The sequence below is a fragment of the Sphaeramia orbicularis genome, chromosome 4 (genome assembly GCF_902148855.1).
Source record: "Sphaeramia orbicularis chromosome 4, fSphaOr1.1, whole genome shotgun sequence".
NCBI classification, from domain to species: Eukaryota; Metazoa; Chordata; class Actinopteri; order Kurtiformes; family Apogonidae; genus Sphaeramia; species Sphaeramia orbicularis.
In genome coordinates this window covers 42,446,654-42,474,502 of record NC_043960.1, presented here as the reverse complement: position 1 = coordinate 42,474,502, position 27,849 = coordinate 42,446,654, and the positions used below count along the sequence as shown (strand labels likewise).

Below are 27,849 nucleotides of genomic sequence, written 5' to 3'. Positions count from 1 at the left end.
TGCAGCCATTTTCCATTTAACGTTCCCTCCTTTCTCCTCCATTTCATCCTGCATGCATCAACTTGGCTTCATATCCAACTCTCTGTCTTTGGACTACATGCTTTTAGATTAGATGAGGCATCGTATCAACTGAGACAAAATGTTTGAGGAGAGGAGAGGAGAGGAGAGGAGAGGAGAGGAGAGGAGAAGGGAGGGGAGGGCAGGGGGGGGGAGGGGAGGGGAGGGGGGGGAGGGGAGGGGAGGAGAGAGAGAGGAGAGGAGAGGGAGAGGGAGAGGAGAGGAGAGGAGAGGAGAGGAGAGGAGAGGAGAGGAGAGGAGAGGAGAGGAGGACAGATTGTGGGGGAAAAGCTGTGGGAAAACATTAGCAGGACAGCTGCAGGCAGAGCAGCTACTCTTACAATAGTTTGGCAGAAGTTCAAGTTTCAGATTTGTACCACCCTTCTTTTCAGCTCTTCTCTTCACTTTAGTCGTCCCTTTTCTTGGCTGTTTATATCTGTGTGGATGCTGAAATTAACATTTTAACACTCTGTCCTTTCTCAGTGGAATTTGTGCTTTTCGTTCTTCATCTCAAACGTACGTATCCCTACGTTGCCATTTGCCAAAACCACAACACACACTTTACGCAGGCCTGCAGTCACTTTTGAAGGTCAGGTTTGATGTGACAGCGAGTGGGAGGGTAGAGGGTGGGAAGAGAGGTGGAACTGTTTAAGCTGGCCATGATCCACTGAGAGAAACAGAAAGAGAGAGAGGGAGAGAGAAAGAGCGAGAGAGAGCCCAGGCGAGTTGGAGCGAAGCACTGTGGTGAGAAGAGGCTCTATTATCATGATGTAAACATGAACACAGACACCACAGATGTGGTTACCTGACACATAGATAAACAGTCGCTTTTCTCAATCACCTCCATGGCCAACATGTGCGTCAGTGTGTGTTTCACTTTGAACTCCAACGTGCCTTTCAAGCCAGTTGGTGGAAGGATCTCTAACGATCAAATGTGACAGAGAATGAAAGATCAAAGACGTAAATGTCGTGGAGGTTATGTATTTTTATACATTTCCTTGTCCGACAGCAGGACCGCACATAAACTACAGTACTGATTTTCACGAAACTTTGTGAAAGGGTAGGATGTGGGAAAAGGAGGTACACATTAAGTTTTGGACTAGATCCAGAAATAGGAGAGGTACCTTAGGTTTGTGGAGGTTTTGTTTAAGATTGTTCCGCACTGTGGCTGTATTGCTAGTTTCATTTCTCATTTTTTGCAGTTGTAGTTATATGTAAACAACCTGACCTGAATTCAACTAAGTAAATAGTCCAGATTCTTCCATTTTAATAATTACGGCAGTGATTAAAATGTTTGCAACTAGTTCTTTAACTCTAACTGATGCAGTGAACCATCAGTTTGATAGAGACCATAAAGACTGGACTGTGTTTCAATGGATAAAGGTCATGTGGTCTGATGAGTCCAGACTGGCCCTGTTCCAGTGTGATGGGTGAGAAGATAGGGAGATGAAGTGATTACCCATCATGCTTTGTGCCTACAGTACAAGCCTGTGGGGACGATGTTATGATCTGGAGTTTACTTCAGTTAAATTATTTGTCCAAATAAAATACAAAAAAACTTAGAAATAAATGTTGTGCTGAGTTTATTGAAACAATGCCACAGCAAATTCAACCAATAATCAAAGTAAAAGGTGGTCCAACAAATAATGCACTGTGGAAACTTTTTTTTTGGCCAAGCTGTGTGTGATTCTGCGACAAAGTATATCCCCTCAAAATTGTTTCTTTCTTTTACTTTAACCTTTGTTGTATTTATTTAAAAGATTTTCATCAAGTATAACGGCTTGTCCACTCCACGCTTCACCATGTGAGAGTGCAGCATTAGTCTGTCCACAAAGGAGGCTCACAAAGGAGGAGAAACCTCCATTTAGCCTCAAACACACACAGACACACACATTTGCGTGCACACACTAACCAATTCCCTCAGCAGAAACCTGATCCCCTTCTTATTTCCAGTTCAAACACTGAGAGAAATGTCTGAGAAATGCAATTTGCTGAAGAGGCTTGGCAACTCAAACAATAATGGCAGCAAAACCTAATGAACTTTGTGGGAAAAGATGAAAAGAAATTAGTTGCATGGCAGATATAAAGTATGTGTGTGAGTCTGAATGAAGACAGGTTCCCATACTGGGGTTTTACTTAGAATCAACTTTGTTTCTTCTGCTATTTAAGGCAGAAAAAACATGTGCGAAGATCTTGAATAAGCACTGAGATTGTGTTATTTTTTGTGTGTATGTGCCTTATCTTAAAAATACAGTAATCAGTGATGGTAGTATAATGACTGGACCAGCAAGTGTTGGTGATTGTAATAGGCAGTGGTTTGTATGGGATGGAAAACCACTGCAAGAAAAGAAAAAAGGAAAGAAAAGAAAAGAAAAGAAAAGACAAGAAAAGAAAAGAAAAGAAAAGAAAAGACAAGAAAAGAAAAGAAAAGAAAAGAAAAGAAAAGAAAAGAAAAGAAAAGAAAAGAAAAGAAAAGAAAAGAAAAGAAAAGAAACGAATTGAAGAAGCCTCATTGCCCTATCCAAAGCTATTGGTGCTTTTTAATATTCCAAATGTAGAATAAAGTTCAGGACATTATTCATGTTTATTCGTCTCCATCAGCTGAAAGGCTGTGCACTGGCAGGTAGGCAGGCACTCGCTCATTGGAGCAGTGTGAGCTTGCCAAGCTATAAAAGCAGCCATAAAAATCACCTCCAGAACCAGCTCAGATGCTGGCCATATGGCCGTGAGTTTAATAAGGACAAACTGCACCTCCTCACAGCTGCCTGCTCTCCCGGGTTCAATTCCTGCCTTTTTTTTTTTTTTCCTTTTTTTTGTGTTTCCCTTCCCATTCTTTGTCCCCCCATTCCAACTAGACACCAGTATCATCTTATCAAGTTTATATCTGTTGGTCAGTGAGTTAGATTTTATACTTCACCGAGCACAAAGAATTCCCTGTGGATATGTTTAATTTGGATTACTGTACTAGCAAAGCCTGAGGTAATGATCTTAATTAAAACCATTTGTCCTTTAGCCCCTTTTTACCCTCTTTAAGAGACTCAGTGTGACAATAATCATACTTTTTCGGTACAATTTTAGTTAACTGAAAACATATAATTGAGTAAGAGAGAGGAAAATACCAACATATGCTTCTTTCGTGCTGGTTGATTTGTCATTAGATGACAATGAAAACTTCAGTCCTGTTGTAAACTCGTGCCAGCAGTTCGCCGTCCCCTGGGCCCCCTTTCTTTTGAGCCGGCTTTCAGGTCTGCTGCCCTGTCATTAGGTCTGAGCTTTAATTAACAGGCACACCTGTCACCACACTGTACACAGACACACCAGGTCAGACGGGGGACGTTGGGGAATTCCCACTAAAACTGTACAACACATCAGATTACATGTGGTTGTTGATCTGCTCCGGCGAAGGTGTAACGATTAACCGTGTTGTGGCACATTTCGCCTCCTATGCGTTTACTTGTGACCAGTATGTCTTTGGACATGAAGTGTTTGGGTTCAGTGGAGCGTTTCGGTGGAGTGTGAATACTAATAGGAACATCTGTGGGATTGGGACTGGGCGAGCAGAATGCGAGGGGCAGTGGGTTTGTTGGTTGTCTGCCATGCTTACAAGCAGGGTTAAAAGCCCAGAGTGACAGCCCTATTAGAGACTAATGGAGGCTGAGACAGCTGAGACCCTGACACACACACACCTACACACACACACAATAAAAGACCACCACGCCCAAGAACAACCATGCAACTCCCCCCTGAGCTTTAGCGTCTGTCTTTACCTCCATCCCTCCTGTCCTCCGTCCCTGTAGTTAAAGATCTTTATGGGTGAGGGAGTGGCACGGGGATGGGGTGATTGGATGAGCTCTCATGCTGTCAGCCGTCCCTGGAGGTAACAAAAGGTCAAGGACTCTCATTTTTCATCCTGGCCAATTACACTCCCATTCCAACCCGCCTTTCCTCCATCTCCCTATCTCTTGCCCTCTTACCCCGTCTTCTAACACCATCCATTCCACATAAACAGGCACACACTGTCCTTCAGATGAGCATCTCTAACAAACTGCAATTGTTACATAAAATAAGAAACAAGTCTTATAAAAAACAAAACAAAAAAAAAAACAGAGAGAAAATTCCACTAAAATTAACATTCTTCCACCTCCAACTATCCTCCCAGTGGCTGCCATCATTCATGTCTTCTTCTGCATGGGCGATAGCAGACTATCAGACGGCACCGAGGCCCTGCTGTAGTCAGTGGGCTGTGTGTTTTGGTCACCCGAGGGTGCAGTCTAGAGTAAGTCCCGAGGGGAGAGGCTTGGACAGGGTCTGACCTTCTGGCGGTCTCTGGTATGTTAAAAATGTAGCAGGAAACAAACTGAACATCTATCTGTCTACATAAAAAGGGGGACTGTTGCCCGCAGGCCAGGATATGAAGGGTCGCTGCAGACGATAGAGACATGAACGGCTGTTGTGAAATGTGTGTATGTGCACTGGGAGGCCTCGGAGGGGCTTGGCGGGGGGGTTTCTAGGCGTGGGTGATGTTGGCGATTAGTTCTAAGAAGGACTGCAATTAACCCCTAGCTTTTCTGTGACCCTCTCATTCCCATACTTAACCTCTCCCAGAGGTCAGAGGGCAACGGGATCTAAGTGGCCTGTGGGTCTCTATAACAGTGCAATTTGCAAATGAATCTGTAACAGTGGGAAGAAAACAGTCGCAAGCACAGAATGGGTTTAACTACACAGGAGAAGACTGGCTCACCTTGTGTTTTCTAAACTGTGCATTTCACAGGCTGACCTAAGATACCCATTATACATTAAAGCTCAGGAGGTTATTTATTTATTTTTTTTTGCTATTTTGGTGCAAAAAATCCATATTAACATTTTAACATGTAGTAATTCAAATGGTTTTAGAAAGACCTACATTTCTGTACCTCCTCTCAGCTCAGTTTTTTTTACTTGAGGAAATCTTCTTGATGTAAGATTTAAAGGAGCTGTATGTAAGAATTATGTTCCAAAAAATCATAAAATGGCCCTGATATGTCACCAGACATTAAAGAATCATGTTCATTTCAAATACTGATATCACTGACAGTAGTAGTCCAGCCAGAATATTTGCTTTTGAAAAGCTAAGTGGCAGCCCACACATAATATTTATGTTGTCATTTTGTGTTTCAGTGTGATGCTCCACCCATCACCTCCCAGTCATGAAGTCAGTAGAGTTTCAGCATCCAGGTTACCAGTTCCCACTGAGCTGCAACTGAGAACATTTTTGATCACAAATATCAGATGTTACTAAACCTAAAAGGCCTCATTATGATTCCCAAACTGGGGTGCCGTTGGGGGGGGGGTAAACAAAAGACAAATTCATGGGGTCCAGCATTCCGAGGGACCCATACAGCAGTGGAGTGGGCCCAGACAGTTAGAGGAATAGAAAAGAGCCTTCAGTTTCACTTTGCACCGCTCCGACAATCACAGACTGCTCAGAAAGCTCAGATCAGTCATAATATAAGAAACAGAGAAAAATGAAGAAAATATGACTTTTTCAACTAAATATATCATTAACTGAACATAACCCAAGTGTGTCCATCCAAAAACTGAATTTTTGTAAAGTCATTATTTTTTGTGACCCCTGACCCCATGAGAAGAAGCAGCACAAACAGTTACAAACATCTGACATGTGTTAAATGATAATGGTATAAAACAAAATGAATGTAATAAATCTCATATTGTCTGAACAACAGGGTTAAAGACATGTTAAGTGCAAAGGGAGTAGGGATGGGAATTGATAAGAATTTAATGATTCTGATTCCATTATCGATTTTGCTTATTGATCTGATTCCTTCTCATTGGGTGAGGGAATAAAAGAGTACAAATGGTTTGTCAGCATTAATTGTCTTTTGTATTTCCATCTCTGCACAGAAAATATAACATATAAAGTATGCACAAATAATAATAACAGATGACACCCAGCCGGTTCAGGGGGGCCACACCATGTGACCATACAAAGTGAAAGTGAAACTTAAGATGTTTTACTAATTCCTCTATGTCTCCTGCTGTTGTGCACTTCATTTTCCTTTCTTCTACCTTTGGAAACTTTTATCTGAGGGGGCAGAACATTTATTGTCCTCTCCAGAACCAGGCCCAGATGACGTCCCTGGTGTTTGCTCTGCCTCTAGATCCACAAGCATTGCTAAGTAGCATATCAAACATGTGACATTCCTGCAAATGAACTGCATGCTGTGTGGACAAATGTTTTAGCAAATGGAAAGCAAATGCAAATGGAAGCTTTGACAGTGTTACAAGTGGCCCTGGTGTCATCTTTTCACGTGAAATATAATCATACTTAGGAGCGTTTCTGCCTTTACGCCACGTTGGCTACGTTCTAAACCAAAACAATAGGGATGCTCCAATACCGATACCAGTATCGGGCATCGGCTCCAATACTCAGTGTGTGTACTCGTACTCGGAAAAGGTATCTGATACAAATGCACCGATACCACTTACGGCCGTGTGACATTCACAGTTCAGTGCAGCAGGTACGCGGCGGTGGAATAATGTGTGGGGAGTGTGAAGAGTGTGGGGATTTTTCAAAATAAATGACGGTGATAAAAGTAACGCTGACTGCAAGTAACGTTCAAGACACAGACAGATACAGACGCAGTGTTCTGTCCGTCCTCTGCGTACATTCCATCCATTTTCCAGGTGCTGGTGGATGTGTATCCAGTTAGAGAATACCACTGGGAGTACAGAGTGGTGCGAACCCCTGCCAGTGGAAGTGAAAATGAAGTTTATCACTCATTTCTCTTTTCTCTACCTGCTGAAGCTTCACTTTTAAACCTTACCAGTGAAAACGCTGCAATATTAGTGTCACATTAGTGTTCCCTCTGTCATCTCCATGTTTGTTATTACTGACTTTCTTCTTCTTCTCAAAAAAACTTTCCTCTTCTTCGAGGTATTTGTCCAGTATGGTTAATTCAGAGCGGCACCCCCTATTGGATTAATTTAGAAATGCTCATTCCAACACATTAAATGTCAGTAGCAGCACTTTTTTTCCAGTCAGACTAATGACAACTGCGATAAAGCACATTTACAAAAGGAACCATCAACTGGAATGGGATTATTAAGTACTCGTATCGGTACTCGGTATCGGCAAGTACTCAAATGTAAGTACTCGTACTCATACTCGGTCTGGAAAAAAGCGGTATCGGTGCATCCCCATAAAACAATGCAGCGTACGTGAGACATCATCACGCATGTGCAACGAAGGTTAAATCATTAAGCAGAATCGTTAAGCAGGCAGGGCAAACGATTCCAAGGAATTGAGCTACTGGAAGCTGGTTCTCAAAAAGAACCGGTTCTTGATTCCCATCCCTAAAAGGGAGGTCACACTAAATATGACCACTGTGGTGTTTTTTTCCTGAAACTTTTGTTTTCATTGCTGTACATGCTTCCATAGATCCAGATTAGATCTTAAACACATATGTGTGGTCATTAGAACTTTACTAAACCAACAAACCTAATGTTGGACTTTTGCATATACTATACAAGTGTAACCTTTACTTGTCAGGAAAATAGTGACAGGGGCTTTTTCTTCAACTGCCCACGCCACAGTGAGTCTTCTTCTTCCTTTTCCAACAAGCCCCACAGAATTTCAGCCAAGATTAGGGATTTACTGTGACTCATTAACTGTGCTCATATACTGTGTTTATGACCTCGTGTGACCCTCCTCCACTGCAATTCCAGGGCGATGAGTGTACCTGTGCCCCAAAGAGGGAATCACAGTTTGGGTATGCCCTCCATGGAGACCCCCTGGCTCCCTGCACAGAACACTGGAGCCAGACTGCCTGTAGTGGCTCCCCAGAGAGGCTGAGGGGGTGGGTGTGTGTAGGGGGGTGTCATGAAGAGGTCTAGAGTTTAGGGCGTGTGCAAAGAGGGGAGGGTTAATGTGTCAAACAGATATGCACCAGTCAGCTGCAGATTTTGATCCAGCAAAGACACATTTTCACAATACATTTTGTTCAATTAGTCACACATCATTGTTTATTTTACATGGCATAAACACACACTCAACACTGTAATCACTTTAAGTACTGAGCAAAGAATGGAGTGCTGCCTGACTCTTTACAGTTCCTCTTAAATATGGTCCTCACATGCATTGTCTTAACATAAAGGCTTTGACAGTTCAGCTCAGAGTGAACAATAGTCAAAGAGTTTCAAGAAAGAGAGGTTTCTACAGAGCCTGAAAGATCCTGTCAGCACTTATTCTGAAATGAAAAGAAAGACTGAAAATGAAGAAAAAACAACACAAACACAGCTGGCAGAGTGAGATGAGAGAAAAAAACACTCAGGTTAGAGTCATGAAAACACAGAATATTTACTCTAAAACCTTTACTTATCTGGTTTGAGACAATGTATCTGTAAAGGAGAGTCAGTGGGGAACTGTGCTTTTATATTAATTTATAATAGACTTTTACATACTGCATTTATGCTGCTACTTACATCTAAATTATTATGATGGTGGTTTTGGTTATTGTGGTAAAGCGTTAAGTCTTCTGACAGCGATAGCATTTACACACAATCTCGTATTCCAATTAGAAGTCTTCTTACACTTGATCATATTCAGGTTATGGCATTTACAGTGAACACAGAAATGTTCCCGTTTATATCCGTGTATACGTGAGAAGTTCCAGTGTCCTTGTCACTGAATACTGTATGCTGTTTGCAAAGGTACCTGTGATGTTTACAAGACAACCTGCAATTTAATCTAACATTCCTGTTACGGTTAGCCTAACCTTACTGGCTCCTGTACAACTAAATGCCATAACACTGCAGATTTAGTTTATCCATCTATGGGAGACGAGAGAAAATAATAAGCATATCCTCCACTTTAGTGTTTGTCAGACTGACCTGACTCTCTACACTCAGGAAATTGGAGTCCTTTAGCCCGTTTACAGACTTAAATATGTCAGCCTTTCAGTAGTTCTGCTCTAAACTGCACGTAATCTAATACAGAAAGACAAGAGTCAGTTTCTTATTCGTGCCAGAAGTGAGATTCTTTCACCTTTGGTTGTGTTTGTGTCATGTCACTTGGTTCTTGACTGAAGATAATCAGTAAGGGTCAACATATACACACACACACACATACAACAGTATCCAATCAGCAGCTGAGGCCTAGAAGGTTGGAGAAGCGGATTGTGACTGAGGGGTTGGTGGTTCAATTCCCCTGAAAGCAAAAGTGAAGTTATGCTGCGTTTCCACTACATGGAACCGGCTCGGCTCGGCTCGGCTCGACTCGACTCGACTCGGGTGCCAGGTCCTATTCCTGTTCCTATTAGACGGGTTCCATTACAGGATACTACCGACTTTACAGTACCTGAACGTCATAGCGATGTGGCGCGTTACTTCCGTGTCGTCTGTTCAGAGTTGCTGATAAATTCGCTTGTTGCGTGTTGTCTCGTCAAGCTCATGCTGAATTGTTACGTCTGAACTTCCTTGACAAACCATGGTGTAGTTTTGGGGGCTGTCATCATGTGGTTCAACATACCGCTATATTTACTGTAAACTTCCGCATTTGTTTTTGTAAAATGGCGTGTCACAGAGACGACTGTCTGACCAATCAGTAGTCTGCAGTGCTAACACGTCACCTTTTAGTATCTGGTCCCCAGTCCTGGAACCTCGGTGGAGGTGATACCAAAAAACTAGTACTGGGTACCAGATTCCAGGCCCTTTTTTGTAATGGAAACGCAAAAAGGCCGAGTTGAGTCGAGTCGAGCCGATACCGCGTAGTGGAAACACGGCATTAGTGGCTGATATCAACAGCATTTGCTCCTAATCTGCAGTGTGTGTGTGTGTGTGTGTGTGTCTGCATGTTTAGCTAGGGTCAGTTTCAGTGTGTGTTGCATGTGTAGTATATACTGACAAAGAAAGCTTCCTCTTTTCCTGAATGGCAATTCCAGGTTATGGATATGGTGTTTACATGTCAAAACACAAAAGCCTGATCAAAACAAGGACACTCATGCCCATGGCCATGAGCCTGTATATATACACACAAATACTCCGATCAGTATCCGATATCTGGAATTGTCAGATTATTAAAGTGACTATGTAAACAGGATAATCTGATATGTTTTATCAGATAACAGCAGTAATCTGATTATGAGAAATCGGATTACCAAACCTGAATTTCTCCCCAATACTCCAATGTCTGCCTGCATGTGTACAGGTTAATCTGATTCACTTTCGTCTTTTACGTCTGCACACATGTAAACACAGTTAAAATCATAGAGAATGGAAGTTAAGTAGTCAAACGACAGATGGACATTAGCTTCTCTGCTAAATCTGGTGCACGCATCTTGTTCTTTATAACTAATGCCAATACACAAGGTCCTGTAACTAACTAAATAAAAACAAATACAAACGTGAGGGGAAGATAATAACAGGACGTTTAAGTCTACCATCAGTACATACTTAAGTACTCTGAAAGAAATCCAATAATGGACTGGAGCATCCAACCAGGGTTTTTAATTATCACTTTTCTTAAGTGCATGTAAATGTGTTAGATTTGATTATTACAATTATCATGTAAACAGGTTCACTATACCCAGTGATTCTCCACAACAGCAGCACAGGTCACACACACTCACACACACACACACCTACACACACACACCTACACACACACACACACACACACACTGAGACACTAACTCCATGAGTGTCTCCACAACTGACCTTTTGTCTCTGTTTTTCCTCCTTTACACTCTACTCTTCCGTATCTTTTTTAAAGATACTGTTTTCCTTTGACTTCCTCTGCCAGTTAAAATTATGGACGTTGGTTAATTTGAGCCTGTTTAGTTTCCTGGACTGATATTCCATCATTTTAATCCTCGCTGGCAGTGAAGGACTGCTGACAGACGCAAATACACTTCTGCCCACACAGCTGACACTCAAACCTATTTACCAGATGAAGACGTTGAAAACTTTTGTCACTTGTACAGATAACTGTGCTCATTTATGTGTCACCAATAAGAACATAAAACACACACTCTAGTCCTATATGGACTTAAACGAGTTTTTGTATTAGTTAAAGTAAAGCCCCCGTAAGGCTGACAGGAATTATAGCTCTTTTCTTCCTTTTATGAGCGAGGAGTGTGATTACAGAGAAGATGCTCAGTTTGGCAGGATCAGCGAGTCCACATGCAGCAGATTATTGTTTAAATTACACTAACATAAGAACAGTCTTTATCTCTGGAGGTCTGTCATTTTCCTGACGTGCAATTTTGCTGGTGGGTCATTATGATGTACACAACCACATGCACATGTATTTTTCACGTGCACAGACGCACACCACAGATCCTGAAGTCAGATCTGAAGAAAAGAATTGTATTGTTTTGTTTTTATTCTGGTTTGTCTATCAACGTGCTCCCTCCTTCCTTCCAGCTGTCTCTCTTTCATCCACCTCTCAGAGCGGCGTGGCTCAGGTCCAGTTTCATGGGCTTAAATTGAATCAGGAAAATCAACTTCGTCTTCATCCTCATCTTTAATGAGAGAGGTGAAGGGATTTCCAAGGTGCTGCTCTGCCCTGTTTTCTTTAGAAAGGTCTCGCTGTTCTGGGAAGGAAGCCTAGAGAAGTGGATTAACTAAAACCCAAAGGAAGGAAGAAACAGATATGCTGGACCAGATCACACTACGCACACACACTCACATAGTGCAGAAAACAAACCTAAACGATTGGACCGAGAGGTGTTATGAGAGCTCTGAGGAGGTTATTCTCCTCCAGCGCAGAATCAAACAGGACCAGAGAGGAGAGGAAAGGAGGAAAATCTAAAACACATTTTCACCCTTCGCCCTGACATGTGGAACCTGTACTGGGACTGTTTTCTTTTCATCTGGTTGTGATGGGGCTGAGGGCTTTCTACAGTGTCCCCTCTGCCCTCTCCTCCCAGGAGGGCTGTGCTGACCTAATTAACAACCAGGACACCCGCTCGCTGAGAACAACACCCCCTCCACAGCTTAACGCTAAAGCCCCATATCCTTCCATAGCTAGAGTGCAGCACCATGTCATCTGGTCACTATTTTTAATTTTTTTTTTTTATTTCAAGATTCAGGAATTTTTATTGTCATTATGTGTACACATATGGAAATTTAGGTAGGTAGTAATCAACTAAGGTGCAAAGCTAAATACTCAAGATAAAATATCAACATGTACATGCATATACAAAAAGAAATGTAAAATGGTATGCACAGTGGTAAAAACAGTATGAGCAGTAGATATTTAACTGTAGATATTTAACCCTTTAACCCCTGAGACATTATTCCAGGTAAACATGCTGCCCTGAATTTGCATCTGTGTCAGTCATAAAAGCTGCTGTGAGTATGTGTTTATGTTCCTTTTCTTCAGTGGTTTTGTTTTACTGTGTGTTTTAGAGTCAAAACAGGGTGGAATAACAGAAAAAGACAAAGAGAGGAATTAAAGTTTGACAGGTTTTTACTAAATAAGGCACTCAGAATGTTGAACTTGTACTGTGAACTGGAACAAACTGAACAAAAACAAGTATTTGAATTTTGGCCCAGTAGTTTTTGTTTTGGGGCTCTTTTTTTCTAAATCAGTCCAGTGTTCAACCAGGTGCCAAAAAGCAGTTACACTGTCAAAACTTGGCAAAAACACAGGAAAAAAAAACATATTAAATCACGGCAACACTGCAAACAATAAAAACAGAAAACAACAGAAAATTATGTAAAAAAAAAAAAAAAACCCAAACAAACAAACAAACAAACAAACAAACAAACAAACAAACAAACAAAAAAACATCTATTTTTATGAGTCTGTCCCACTCACTGCTCTGCTCTGTGTTTTGCCCCTATTACAAAGGTGGTGGGGGGTGCACTGAGCATGCTCAGATGTCTATGGAAAGGATAAGGTCTATTCTATCAGCACATTCTGAATTTTTTCTTATTGAGCAAACGGTTTAATTTTTTAGAATATTTAAAATAAATTATACATTCAGAACGCTCACCACAGACACGTCAGGGGTTAAAGGGTTAACCTTTATTTAACCAGGCTGGTGACATTAAATTAGATAGGAGATCTGTTTTTTAAGGGAGACCTGGTCAAGACGGCAGTGATACAGTCACTTAATTACAGTTTTACAATAATAAAAGCATTTGCAAACACAGAAAAAAAAACCCATTTACAATTAGTCACAATATTTACAGACCAACAGCCTTGATTCCAGAGTTTTAATGCTCTCTTTAAAATCACTCAAAGGAATCTGTGATTGCAGATGGAGCTCAGACTGAAACTTGTTTACAGGCATCTGGAGCTGAAAACTTAAAGCAGGGGTGTCAAACTCATTTTCTTCCGGGGGCCACATTCAGCCCAATTTAATTTGAGGTGGGCCAGACCAGTAAAATAATAGCATGATAACCAATAAATAATGACAACTCCAAATTGTTTCAGTGCAAAAACTAACATTCAGTTACGCCAATATTTACATTTCCAAACTATCCAAAAAATGATAACTAACTGAAACCGTATTGTGTGCTCATAAAACTAACTAAAACGTCTAAAAATTATGGATAAAATTCCCTCTATTTTCATCTTTGTCAATGTTGCATTGATACGAAATCGATTTATTTTGCTCTAACAATTTTAGCTAGCAACACCATACGACACTTCACGGTCCGTCACTTCTCGTCACTTGTCATTTAGAGTCGTCTTTTGTCCCCACTCTACCTGGAAACAGGGAGACTAAAGTTGGGAGAAGGCAGCAGAGTCCTGTATGGGATTTATTTGAATATGATGGTGAAGAAGATAAAAGATATGACAGAACTAAAATTAATACTACAACTAAACTAAAACTAAGCATTTAGAAAAAAATGAAAACTAATAAAAACTAGCAAACCTGCTGTAAAAATGAATTAAAACTAATTGAATTAGAGGAAAAAAAGTCAAAACTAAATAAAACTAAACTATAATGAAAATTCCAAAACTATTATAACCTTGTTTGTAACTAGTATTTACCATAATTCTCATAGTATGTGAAGGCAGGATTAGTGGCCTGTTTGACATTGTACTAAAGCTGCAGTACTTGGCGTTATTGAGAAAAATTCCGTAATTACCTCTGAGCATGTTGTCATTCAAGTGGCCTGAGAGGAGACAGGTATTTGGTTTGGATTTACCCAAAATTTGTCTAGTCATAGATGTTTTCACACGGGGCAGATGGGTGGGTGGGGACAAATATGTGATTGACAGTTGTAATTAGTGATCAATAGCCCCTTTTCCACTAACATTCACAGGAATTTTTATAACTAGTCTATGTGGCTTGCATTTCCATCATACCTCAAAGTTTCAGGAAATGTATTAAATCAGGCTCAGTCATTTAGAGTCCCTGAGTTTCTTTTGAGTATATTCAGCAAAGACAAGATCAGCGTTCAATGGGGTCAACCTCTTCTGAAGCCGCTTTTACACAGAGATCCCAGAAAAAAGGTGAGATGGTGATCCCACCTTTTTTCCACCATTGACTGATTTCCACAGCCAAACCAAAGGAGTAACAGAGGTGAGACAGACTGGACTTTTACACAGCGGACTTGCGTTCTATCAAATGGTTGGTGATGCAGCAACAGTCTAGTGCAGGGGTCTCAAACATGCAACCCGGGGGCCAAAAGGTTCCAATCCGGCCCGTGGGATGAATTTGCAAAGTGCAAAAATTCCACAGTCATGGCTGTCGAACTAATTTTAGTTCAGGTTCCACATACAGACCAATATGATCTACAGTAAAGTAATAGCATAATAACCAACAAAAAATAATGACTCCATATTTTCTTCCAGTTTGATGTAAAAAAAAAATTACATTATGCCTATAAATAATGACTTCAAATTTTTGTCTTTGTTTTAGAGCAAAAAATAACACTAAATTATGAAAATATTTACACTTACAAACTACCCTGTAACAGTAAAATATGAATAACCTGAACAAATGTGAACAACCTGAAATGTCTAAAGAAAATTACACACAATTTTAACAATTTTCTGCCTCTTACTCATCGTTTAGTGTCTTTGTAGATCCGATCCATAATGCACATGTAGAAATAATTAATAATTAAAGGGTTTTTTTTTTTGCACTAAAACACAGGCAAAAATTTGGAGTTGTCATTATTTATAGATTATTATGCTATTATTTTACTGGTCCGGCCGACTTGAGATTAAATTGGGCTGAATGTGGCCCCTGAAAGAAAATTAGTTTGAGACCCCTGGTCTAGTGTGACATGACTTGAGCGTTGGAAATTCCCTGAGCATAGCAGTGTTGCTAACCTCTCCAGAGACTTTCACTGCAAAAGCATGGCTAGAGTCCTCCACCTGAAGTGACAGCAGCTTGTGGATCACAGTGTCTCCCCAGTTTGACATCTTTCTGATCGCGTTGATATGTTTGTTTACTGTACACGCTCATTTTTAAATCCACACATATAGAGGCATTGGCATGGATCTGTGTCATGGGTGCCGCGGTTTCATGCCACGCGTGTAAATGGCATGTAGCCACAGCACCAGTGACATGTAGCCGTGGCACCCAGGGTGGCTGCTGCAGAATCCATGCCAGTGCCTCCATATACGCCCACTGTCTCCTGCGCCATCATCAAAACATCACACCTTGGTTGTGGAATGAGAGGTGTTCCTTTTACGTAGCGTTCCAGAATCATGATCCGACCTTTATCATGGCTCTGTTACTACCTCCAGAGGTGTTCCAGAGCTGCGATAAAGGTGGAACCAAATGATCCCACCATTTTGTATACACAGACGGCAAAATATTCCCCTAACAGAGGTGCTGTGTAAAAGGGGCATGAGAGTATTTGCTGAATACTCTCTTTAGCATATTCAGCAAATGGTCCTCATCATCCATCCACTTCTCGTAGCGTCTCTTCTTTGTTCCATTTTCCAAATAATGAAAACACAAATAAAGTAAAGTTTATAGACACTGAATAAAGAAGCTTGCAGATGCATACTGGCTATAGTGGGTGAATGTAAGTGTGGAACGTTAAAGTGTGTTCCACCGATCAGCGTTCCCCAGCACACAGCCCCTCCCCACAAGTATTCTGGGGAATCTGGAAAGGCCTACTCCCCTACAACGAACTTTTTTCAGGGAAAGGTTGGGGTTGAGGGAACATTTTTTACCTATTTGTGGTGGAAGGTGGAGGTTTTTCAAAATCCTAAAGCCCAAGATAAAGTTCCTGCAGTGGAAAAAGGGCTAATGATCAGTTTCAGTCAGTGTTCGGCTCCAAGGCTCGACACAAACATTTGGAACAGGGGTTTCTCAGGGGTTTTGCAGCTCTATCTTTATTGTTAGTCTTTCATTTCCGTGATAAAGGAGACAGTTGCAGAAGTAAGATGTGTATTTTGAGTTTATAATGTTTTTCTCCCTTAACCAATAAAGACCCAGTGCTACTTTTGTGTCAGTTCCCAAATGAATTTTTCTCTATATTTAACCATTTTTAAGTGATTCATATCTATTTATGGTAATTATTCTCTGTATTTTGCATTTTTTCAATGTAAATCATGTGCTTTCCTATATTTAATTCACTGATCATGTAGATGTTCATGGAAACTTAGAGAATTTCAAAGGTAATTATGTCAGAAACAGAAAAAGCTGAAGAAAAAGAGACTTTTTAGCAAAGATAGCAATAACTGAACATAAAAAACAAGTGTGTCCTTCCACTGTCATTGATCCAACTCCATGGGTTTTACTGGTGAAACGATGTTGTAGAAGATGATGGAGTTTTCACATTCACTAAGGAGCATCTGAATGTCCAAATGGGTCATATCTGATGACCATGAAAATATGACAAACTCAATTTTACACCAATTATTTACATGTATTGATAGGATTAGTGAATCAACATGTATTTAACAGTTTAGATCAGTGAATGCTTTTGGTCACCAGTGGCTGTTTGGGTCTTTATGGGTTAATTTCAGCTTCTGCAACTTTTAGTCACACTGTTTTTGATTCATGGAACAACTTCATACCACAGAGTTCTGGTTTCTAACTGGAAAGTCAAAAGCAGATACAAATGATTCCGTATGTTTCAAAGAAAATGGGTAAAAGTCACATTTTCTTCATTCTTCCACATCCCCTTCAGTCACGTTATGAGAGAAGACATACCACGATGACTTAATTTTTAGTTTAATATGTTTTTTTCCAGAAATATTCAGTGACCTCTTTATAAAACAAACTAATAATATTCTAATGTTTCCTGTCTCCTTAAAAGTCCACTTTCAATATTTATGTGCTGATATCTTTAGGACAGTGGTTCCCAACCTTTTTTGCCTCGTGACCTCATTTTAACATCACAAATTTCTGGCGACCCTAGACATTCAAAACAGAGCCATTTTCTTTGCTTAAATTATTTGTTTTTGATCATGTAATAGTTTGCTATACTACGTAGCAAATAAACATTAATTTTAGAGGACATTTAGTCTATATAATGTATATTATTATGGACGGAGACAGAAAAGCCAGGTGTAGATTACTGCACAAAGTGAGAATTTTATTTTGCTTGGTCAGGATATGTACAGTCAGTCCAGCTTGGATTTACAAGGCTGACAATTAATACTGAACAAACAATAACTCAAACTATGAATTATGAAAGAGCTGCAACATCTGAAACTGACCACAATGAACATTTGAAAGCTGAACAGAACCACAGTGCTTCAGTTTCAGCTTCACAGTTTGTCATGTCTTTTATGTACTGTGATTGTCTCTGTAAACTCACAATATATTTTTTTATTAGTAAGTTGTTGTTTTTTTGTTTTGTTTTTTATCAGTTACCAGAAATTTCAGGCAACCCCATTTGAATTCCAGGTGACCCCACGTGGGGTCTTGACCTCAAGGCTGAAAAACACTGCTTTAGGATATCCTATTCTACTTGTAAACTTTGCATAAACCATGATTTTGCAATGAATACTTCCCTTAAATTTGGATTTTTTTCTTGACTGAATAAAAAATGTCACCCTTTCGCAGACATATGTGGGAAAACACACAAAGTATCAAACTCTGCACAGTCATATTTCTGTACAGTGAAAGTGATTACAATGGAGGAACACTGAAAAATACTTGCTTTTGAGCAAAGAGGAAATATAACATTCTTTTTTATTCCCATTTATCAGGAAGTGTTTAATTTTACTTGTATTATCACTCAATACAGAAAATCAAGTAACAGATGGACAGACCTAAAATGTGCAAAAGGTGCACTTATACTTTAGAGTTTGCAGGAAGCAGTGAGGGAGGTAAAGAGCAGTTACAGAAATGAACCTAAACAGCTTCATACATAAAGAGGATGTGTGGGTGTGATAAGACCACCAGGCTCCAACTTGCTCTGATGCGCTGCATACCTACAACCTCAACTCGGCTGTCAACTGCCAAGAGCTGACACACAAACTTTGAAGTGAGGGTTTTCCTTCCCCCCTGCTGTCTCAGAATCCCCCCTCCTTGGTTGTGAAGGTGACGAACAGCGGCCCACCCACACACTGCGTGGGGTCCGCGTTAACGCTGCGCTGCACGTCTGTGACGTTCTGCTGGGCTATGTCTCAGTGATGGGATACCCTCTCCCACGCTGCTCACTGTTTTAACAAAGTCAATGAAGGCAGGGCTTTGCATAAATGCATCTGAATACATGTAGTTTCATTAAAGGTCAGAAGAGTTTTGAGAATGTTTTCTGAAGTGTGCACACTGTTGTCAAAGGAAAAAAGAAACCTTTTTTTATGCATGTAAATTCAGTTTTATCAAGTATCAGTTAGTCATTTATCTGATGCCAGTTTATTCAGACAGAAACTAGATGTGATGAACAGTTCTCGTCACGTTCATTTTTTGTTTTTGTTTCAAATGCACTTCCACCAAAATACACTGCCCGGCCAGAAAAGTCGCACATGCAATATTTGACTGCACCACCTTTGGTTTTGATTACAAGAGACATTCACTGTCACATCTTTTTTTTGCCACATTCAAACACAGAATATCCACTCACTTGCATTATACACTGAAAAAGTCACACATGCAACATTCCACTGCACTGAGTTTAATTACAGGAGACATTCACTGTAACATCTTTTTTTTGCCACATAACGCTTATGTAGTGTCACAATAAGGTTCATAATATTTTTTCCATCCATAATTGCATTAATTTTTGATTACTGATGATGGAGAATCGGACCGCTGCATCAAGTCTTCATTATATCCCAAATTAGAGTCTGGACTTCATGGAAGCTAATCCATGTGTGAAAATGTCTCATTCTCCCTGAACCATTCTGACACAAGCCTGATGATCCTGATCAACCCTGGTACTGTCCAATCTTTTTGGCGTTAAAGACATGAGAGGACACTTACTGCAGTTAGAGTTCAATAAACAGCCTGGACAAATAAAAGTAACTGCCTGGATTTAACTAAGCCAATAGTTCAGATTCTTCCATGGGTAAGTACTGCAGTGGTTCATAATGTTTCAGCTGGAACAGGTTATTGAACTCTAACTGATGCAGTAAGTGTCCTCTCATGTCTCTAATGTCTAAAAGATTGGACAATGCCAGGGTTGATCAGGATTGTCGGGCTTGTGACAGAATGGTTCAGGGAGAATGAGACATAATTTTCACACATGGATTAGCCTCCATGTGATGAAGATTCAATGCTGCGGTCCAATTCTCCATCAATAATCAGAAATGAATGCAACTATGGATGGAAAAAAGTTATGAACTTTATTGTGACACTACATAAGCATTATGTGGTGAAAAAGATGTTACAGTGAATGTCTCCTGTAATTAAACTTAAAGTCAGTGCAGTGGAATGTTGCATGTGCGACTTTTTCAGTGTATAATGCAAGTGAGTGGATATTCTGTGTTTGAATGTGGTGCTCTGTGCCTGTTGCGCAGAGAAAGGGAGTTAGAGGTGTCTTTATTTGACGGAACATCACTGCTCATCACCTCTGTGATTATGTTATGATTTTTATTGTAGCGTATACTTAAAATTCTATAGGAATGAAACCTATTGTCTGATCTGGACGAGGATGGCCTTCAAAATGGTCTTCCATCATTTTTGTTCTGTATGAAGAAATGTGTAACACCTTCAACTGTCAGCTATTGTAAATTGGACATGTGTTGGTTCTTTGTAAATTGCTTGTGATAAAACTCAATTTACCTTCTAGTCCCTGGAGTCCACAGATGTGTATGTGCATAGTTTTTATTTGTCTGCCAAACTGAGGGTATTAACCTCTCAATAAATTTCATTTACTATTAACAAGACTCATTTCAGAAGAATAAACCAACATATCACAACAAATATTCTGATGTAAATTTTTGTGCAAAATGTCAACATCTCATAGATGCACTAAACAAGAACAAGCTGTGGTTTCACACAGTTTCACTTCTGCATAAATGAGAAACAGTTTGTGTTTGTTAGGGTGTCCATATGTGGTTTTGAGTGAGACATCATGGGGGTCTTCTTATGGATTCTCATCAGGGAAATCATAAAGTTCAGCTAACTGCGACATGTCTCAACCATAACTGACTCATGTGAACCGACAGGCTCACCACCATGTAGGCAGGAGAAACCACAGGGGGTGGTGGGAGGTGACAGCGACCCGAGGGGGTTGGGGGGGGACAAAAAAACTGTGAAATAACTGGGAATCCCTCTTGTTCTGATCAGAAGAGGTGTGGTGATGCACAGGGGATACAGATGAGTGCACAAGTCGAGTCTGAGCAGATGGAGGTGCGCAGCCGAGATTTAGAGCTCTGCAGCTGGTGCAGAGGTGGACAGAAAGTGCAAACCCAAATGTCAAAGGTATCCCCACCTGTTTACACCTTCTCGAGAGTAAACTACAGCAAAAAATCCCTGGTGAGAAAAAGCCAGAGACTGGTGGAAGAGAGAAAATCTCTTATTGGGAAAACAATTCCTGTCATTTCTGGTAAACCTAGTAATTGTAACGACTGTTGGAGGTTTTGCTAGAATGAATGTGCAAATACATGTCTGACATTTAAAGAGGCAAGTCATTAATCACATGACCAATTTAACTCTATGTGCAGGAAGTTCTATCTTCACCTAATTTCCCCAGAAGTAAAAACTACTGCGTAAACAAACATCTGAGGTCAAAGGTTGTGTTTCAATGTGAGAGTTCAGACCAAATCTATCTATTAACCCATTTAAATTCCAGTAAAAGGTAACACTGTAACCAGCTTGGTGGCCCTGTGGTGGATGACCAGCAGTTTTCATTCTCTATTTGTCTACTGGGGAAAAAAAACAATGCTCCCTTACTGTATGTAGGGGCACAGTATTTGTGTGAGGAGCTCAGTGCTAAGTAACCTTGTTTTGAAATGACACTTGCAATAGTTTATGGTAACTCAGAATGAAAACATGTATATCTAACAATAACACAATGCAAAATGTGTAGTATGTGATCTGTAAAAACCCTAATAAATACATTAATACATGTTCCACAGCTGCAATGAGGGGTGACCGGCAGGTTAGCGGTGTTGTATGTCTGAATGTTATGACCTGGGGTACCTACAGAACCCTGAAACGAGGTGAAATGAGTTAAAGGCATTGTCGAGTGAACATCATATTCCAGAGGTGAAGGGGGGCTTGGTGGAACAGGAGTTTGAGTGCTAATGTGTTTGGGCAGAGACAGAAGAGCGGGTAGTTATCTGAAACCTACCTTCTGCAAACAGAGCTCCCTGCTGACACACAAAACCTGCAGGGCTGATTCTGTTTAACCACAATTACATGTGCACTTGCACACCGACAGACAGACTGACAGACAGAAAGAAAGAAAGAAAGAAAGAAAGTAAGAAAGAAAGAAAAGCAATGAGAAAGAAAGAAAGAAAGAAAGAAAGAAAAGCAATGAGAGAGAAAGAAAGAAAGAAAGAAAGAAAGAAAGAAAGAAAGGGTGTGAGGGAATGAGGGAGGGAGAAAAAGAAAGAAAGAAAGAAAGAAAGAAAGGGAGGGAATGAGGGAGAGATAGTGAGAAGAAAGAAAGAACAAAAGAGAGGGAGGGAGGGAATGAGAGAGGGACAAAAAGCAAGAGAAAGAAAGAAAGAAAGAAAGAAAGAAAGAAAGAAAGAAAGAAAGAAAGAAAGAAAGAAGAAAGAAAGAAAGAAAGAAAGAAAGAAAGAAAGGGTGTGAGGGAATGAGGGAGGGAGAAAAAAGAAAGAAAGAAAGAAAGAAAGAAAGAAAGAAAGAAAGAAAGAAAGAAAGAAAGAAAGAAAGAAAGAAAGAATTAGCATTAGCATCAATGATAGGTCTTCAAACTTTCCACATCCACATCTACATGTGTGGACAGATCCCCCCTCCCATATAGAGAGACCAAGAAAGAAGAAAGAAAGAAAGAAAGAAAGAAAGAAAAAAGAAAGAAAGAAAGAAAGAAAGAAAGGGAATGAGGGAGAGATAATGAGAAGAAAGAACGAAAGAGAGGGAGGGAGGGAACGAGGGAGGGACAGAAAGCAAGAGAAAGAAAGAAAGAAAGAAAGAAAGAAGATTTAGCATTAGCATCAACATTAGGTCTTCAAACTTTCCACATCTACATAGGTCCAGTGTTTGCGTGGACAGACCCCCCCCCCCCGTACAGTTCAGGCTTTTGGACCAATCTCCTTCCTGATAAAGCTTGCACAGACGTCTGGGTCTGAGCGTTCCGATGGAAAACCCTGAAGCCTGGACCACAGGCGCTCTTTCTTCCCGGCCTCGCTGCTCCTCCCAGCTGCTCTCCACCTGACAGGTTTTCCTAGATCTCAGCGTCCAGACGGGAGCACAAACACAGGCGGTGGGAGAGTGAAGGTTGGCAGGTGTATACAGAGAACAGGGTGGAGGAGAGTACGGGCAGGACCAAGCATTTTACATTTAAGCATGTGAGGGGGCGAGACAGGTAAGGAGAGGGAGGACAAGATGGAAAAGTAAGAGAAAGGTGTGGTGAAAAATATGAAGCTGTTTAGTGTTGTGGGCAGGAGAGAGAGAGAGAGAGAGAGAGAGAGAGAGAGAGAGAGAGAGAGAGGAGAGAGAGAGAGAGAGAGAGAGAGAGAGAGAGAGAGAGAGAGAGAGAGAGAGAGAGAGAGAGAGAGAGAGAGAGAGAGAGAGAGAGAGAGAGAGAGAGAGAGAGAGAGAGAGAGAGAGAGAGAGAGAGAGAGAGAGAGAGAGAGAGAGAGAGAGAGAGAGAGAGAGAGAGAGAGAGCGGGAAACCCAGACACAAACATAAACACTGGCTAGTACTTCAATGATTCCTCTCTCTGGCTTTTTGCTTCACCCCTCACCTCCCCCTTCCCCTCCCATTAACCCCCTCCTCCTCACAAGCTTAGTATAAACAAATACAGCGTGGAAAACATCAGACAGAGCCCATACATCTTAAAGAAATGACAGACTGAAATGAATGGGAAAAGGGAAAATCACAGTGGTGAGTTTTTGTCATTTCTCTAAAAAGACCCGTCAGGTTCCACCGTCGCTCTGACCTTGCCTCTCGTCCCACATCCAGACACATTCCCATCATATCAGCTGTAAACTGAAGTGGCCACTGAGAAATGTCATCCTGTCAGACGTCTCTGTCTGTCTGTCTGTCTGTTTAAAGTCATAATCCTGAAATAGAAAAGAAAAAACAGAAAAACACTCTCATATTTCACCTCCACGGCAGAAATAGACACATAAATGCCCACAGACATATGTAAAACCATAAAAAAATACCAACCAGAGGGTCATCTTTTCATGACTAGAGGAAGAAGAGTACGAAGCGTGACTGACACACACCCGCACACAAATAACCTGTTACAAAAAAAAAACAAAAAAACACACACATGCAGCGAGTGCTCAGCTTTCTCCTTCGAAGATACAATGTCATAGATTACTGCGGCTCCTCGGTCTGGATGGTAATGACATCATGCCTGGGTCTGCTCCCAGAGATCTCTGCTGCAGGCACACGGCCAGGCCTACATCTGCAAACACACACACACACACACACACACACATGCACACACACACGTACACACACCACAATGTACAGACTGAATCAACCTCTGCCTTTCTTGAACTGCTTGAGATTAAAATGATGCTCAGCTGGTTTGATCTGCAGAAAACAAAATCATGAGACAGGTATTGGGTTTTCTAACAGGGGTCTGGGATACAAAACAATAATGACACATGGAATTATATAGATTTATATTGTGATACATATCATATTGATAATTAATATTGATGTTTATATCTTAAATCAGCATGAACAGGACATCTTACAAACTGTAGCCATGATGTGTCCCAATATTTTTGTCCATATAGTTTATAAACATCAAAATTTCCTTACCCCATAAAGACCCAAACCTCTACTGACAACCACAACCATCTAAACCAGTGGTTCCCAACCTTTTTTGGCTTGTGACCCCATTTTAACATCACAAATTCGTGGCGACCCCAGACATTCAAAAAGAAGACATTTTTTTTGCTACAATTAATTAGTTTTTTTTTTGTTTGTTTGTTTTTTTTATCATGTAATAGTTTGCTATACTATTTTACAAATAAATGTTAATTTTAGATGACATTTAGTCTATATAATGTATATTATTATGGACAGAGGCAGAAAAGCCAGGTGTAGATTACTGCACAAAGTGCGAATTTTATTTTCCTTGGTCAGGATATGTACAGTCAGTCCAGCTTGGATTTACAAGGCTGACAATTAATACTGAACAAACAAGAACTCAAACTGTGAATTATGAAAGAGCTGCAGCATCTGAAACTGACCACAATGAACATTTGAAAGATGAACAGTACCACAGTGCTTCAGTTTCAGCTTCAGAGTTTGTCATGTCTTTTATGTACTGTGATTGTCTCTCAACTCACCATGTATTTTTTTATTGGTAATTTTTTTAATCTTTATTTTTATCAATTAGTAGCAATTTCAGGCGACCCCATTTGAATTCCAGGCGACCCCACATGGGGTCCCAACCCCAAGGTTGAAAAACACTGACCTAAACTGTTTAATACCTGTTGATCCACAAATCCTATCAATACATATGTGTAAATTGGTGTAAAATATAGTTTGTCATCTTTTCATGGTCATCAGATATGACCCATTGGGACGTTCGGAGGCTCCATAGTTACCATGGAAACACTGTCATTTTCTACAACATTGATTCACCAGTAAAACCCATGGAGTTGGATCAATGACAGTGGATGAAGACACTCGGTTTATGTTCAATTAATGACAAATTTACTAACTTTTTCCACTTTTTCTTCAGTTTTCTCTGTTTTGATATAAAAACCTTTGAATCTACTCTGAGCTTTCATGAATATCTAAATTAAATAGAGGGGGGAAAATGTAGCAAAATACATGATTTACAATGAAAAATTAAAAATACAGAGGATAATATTATAATAAATGGTGATAAATTGCTGAAGAAATGTTAATTGCAAAGAAAACTCAATTTGGGAACTGTCACAAAAGTAAAGACCCAGTGTATAATGGGAGATTTTTCCTCTTAAGTGAGATGTGAAGAAAGTAGATGGTTAATTGTGGTAGAAAATTATTATTTAGAGTCAGAGTATGAAAAATATTTTAGAAATTTAGAGGTAGAACATTTAAAATCATAGTCACGGATAAACAAATTCAATCAGTGTTGAGAGAAATTAAGTAAAAACCATCTCTGAGGCATTTTTGAATGGTAGATCGTTAGCCTCGTAGCATAATTGCCTAAGTCATAGACTATATGGACAAAAGTATTGGGACACATTGAATTCAGTTGTTTCTATTCTAACAGAGGTCACAATAATGATAAATGTATTAATATAGTTTTATATTGTGATAAATATCATTGCATTTCATTGGTTAGTTTGGTTAAATGGTTATCATTGCTTCCAAAAAGCCTCAGACATGTTTTCTTTTTACTTCATTTCTCAACCTTTATTTTTTTTCTTTCCATGACTATGATTACCTCTGCCAGGAGGTATTGTGATCACTTTGCTTTGTGTGCGTGTTTGTTTGTTTGTTTGTTTGTTAGCAAGATAACTCAAAAAGTTATGGACGGATTTTCATGAAATTTTCAGGAAATGTTGATACTGGCACAAGGAAGAAATGATGAAATTTTGGTGGCAATCGGGGGGGCAGATCTGTCTTGGCGGCAGCCTGTGCTTTCCAAGTGCTTTTCTTGTTTAAATGTTCTACCTCTAAATTTCTCAAATATTTTTCATGACTGTAAATAATAATTTTCTACCATAACTAACCATCTACTTTCTTCACATCTCACTGACAAAGAAAAATCTCCCATTAAACTTTAGGGAAATATTGATGTTTATAAACTATACAGACAAAAAATATTGGGACACATCATGGCTACAGCTGTAAGATGTCCTGTTCAGGCTGATTTGAGATATAAAAATCAGTGTTATAGTCAATATAAAATTTATCTCAATATTAAACTATATTTTTACATTGTATCCCAGACTCCTGTTAGAAAAGAAACTACTGAATTCAACGCGTCCCAATACTTTTGTCCATATACTGTATAAGTTAGGCAATTATTCTATGAGGCTGATATGCTTGTTCCACGTTGACGAATTTGGAGATTAAGTGATGTTGCTTGATTCTTTCACCTGTTAGACGTCAACTAAAGTACAGGGTGTCCCATAAATCTCCATACATAGGAGACATAATACATTCCATACATATATGGTTCTAACATGTATTTCTTTATATTTCAGATAACCCAAAGAATGCATTTGAATAAAGAGCAACGAATTGAAATCATCCTGATGGCCGGTTCAGCAAGCAGTCGTATGGTTGCAAGCGCATTTAACAGAAAACATGGGACGAGTATCACACACGACACTGTGGCAAAACTTATTATCAAGTTCAAAAAAACAGGAAGTGTTTTGGATCAATTTGTTCCCAACAAAATGGCAATTATATAGAGCATATTATATAAATAAAACTGGTTTATGTCAAGAAACGTTTATTTTTCCTATGTATGGAGACTTATGGGACACCCTGTATTAATGTCAGTCAACAGCAACAATCATTACAACAAGTCGACCAAATTTTGCTCCCTAAAATGGACAACTGTGACTTTGACCTTTGCCCAGACAGAAAAATATATAAACAAAGAAAACATGTTATCTGTGTTGTCAATACTTTTGTAGCCAGAGAATGTCAGATGTTTGCGCTTCTCTGCCAGGCTGTTAGAGTTGATGTATGATGTTAAACTCCTCAGAAATAGTTTGTTGTGCTGTTGCCAAATCCATCCAGGGGGTTAAAATGAATGTGAGCAAAAACTCAGCCGTCTATGCCAGGTTTACTTTTGCCTCAAAGGCTAAATATGCACATGATAATAATCAGTAATCCTGTAGTCATGCAACAAAGCTAATGTTAGGTTAAAAACAGGCAGAGCTGGTAAATAACAAGAGTAGAAATGAGAGATGGGAGTCCGAGGTTAACAAGGTTTGTAATCGTGTCCCAGTTGATCTTCAATCACGTGTCTTCTACCACTTTCAGAACGATTTTTTTTTTCCCACCCAATAATTTAGCATCTAAAAGGCAGAGAACCACTCAGCTACACAGTTCACACACAGCATGGAAGTGTATGAGACGCTCTGCATGAGGTCTGAATAGTACAATACCAGTTAGACAGACATAACAAACATTTAGTCTGTGTTTGTATCATGCACAAATCAATGTGTGCTGCTGAGCATGTATTTTAATGTGACGTGTGTGTGAATGTTTATTTGCATGTGTGAGAGTTTGTTTCTGCTGCTGCTACTGGTGTGAGTGGATCATACCGGGGGGGTCAACCTGGGGCAGCTGCTTGGAGCTGAT

At 40.0% G+C, this 27,849-nt stretch overlaps 1 long non-coding RNA gene across 1 annotated transcript; it reads left to right on the top strand.

The window, feature by feature from the left end:
• Window positions 1-1,395: 1,395 nt before the first annotated feature.
• Window positions 1,396-22,043, top strand: LOC115418169 (uncharacterized). Its single transcript, XR_003935268.1, has 3 exons — window positions 1,396-1,487; window positions 13,061-13,071; window positions 22,033-22,043. It is a non-coding gene; the product is annotated as an uncharacterized LOC115418169 (long non-coding RNA).
• Window positions 22,044-27,849: the final 5,806 nt, after the last annotated feature.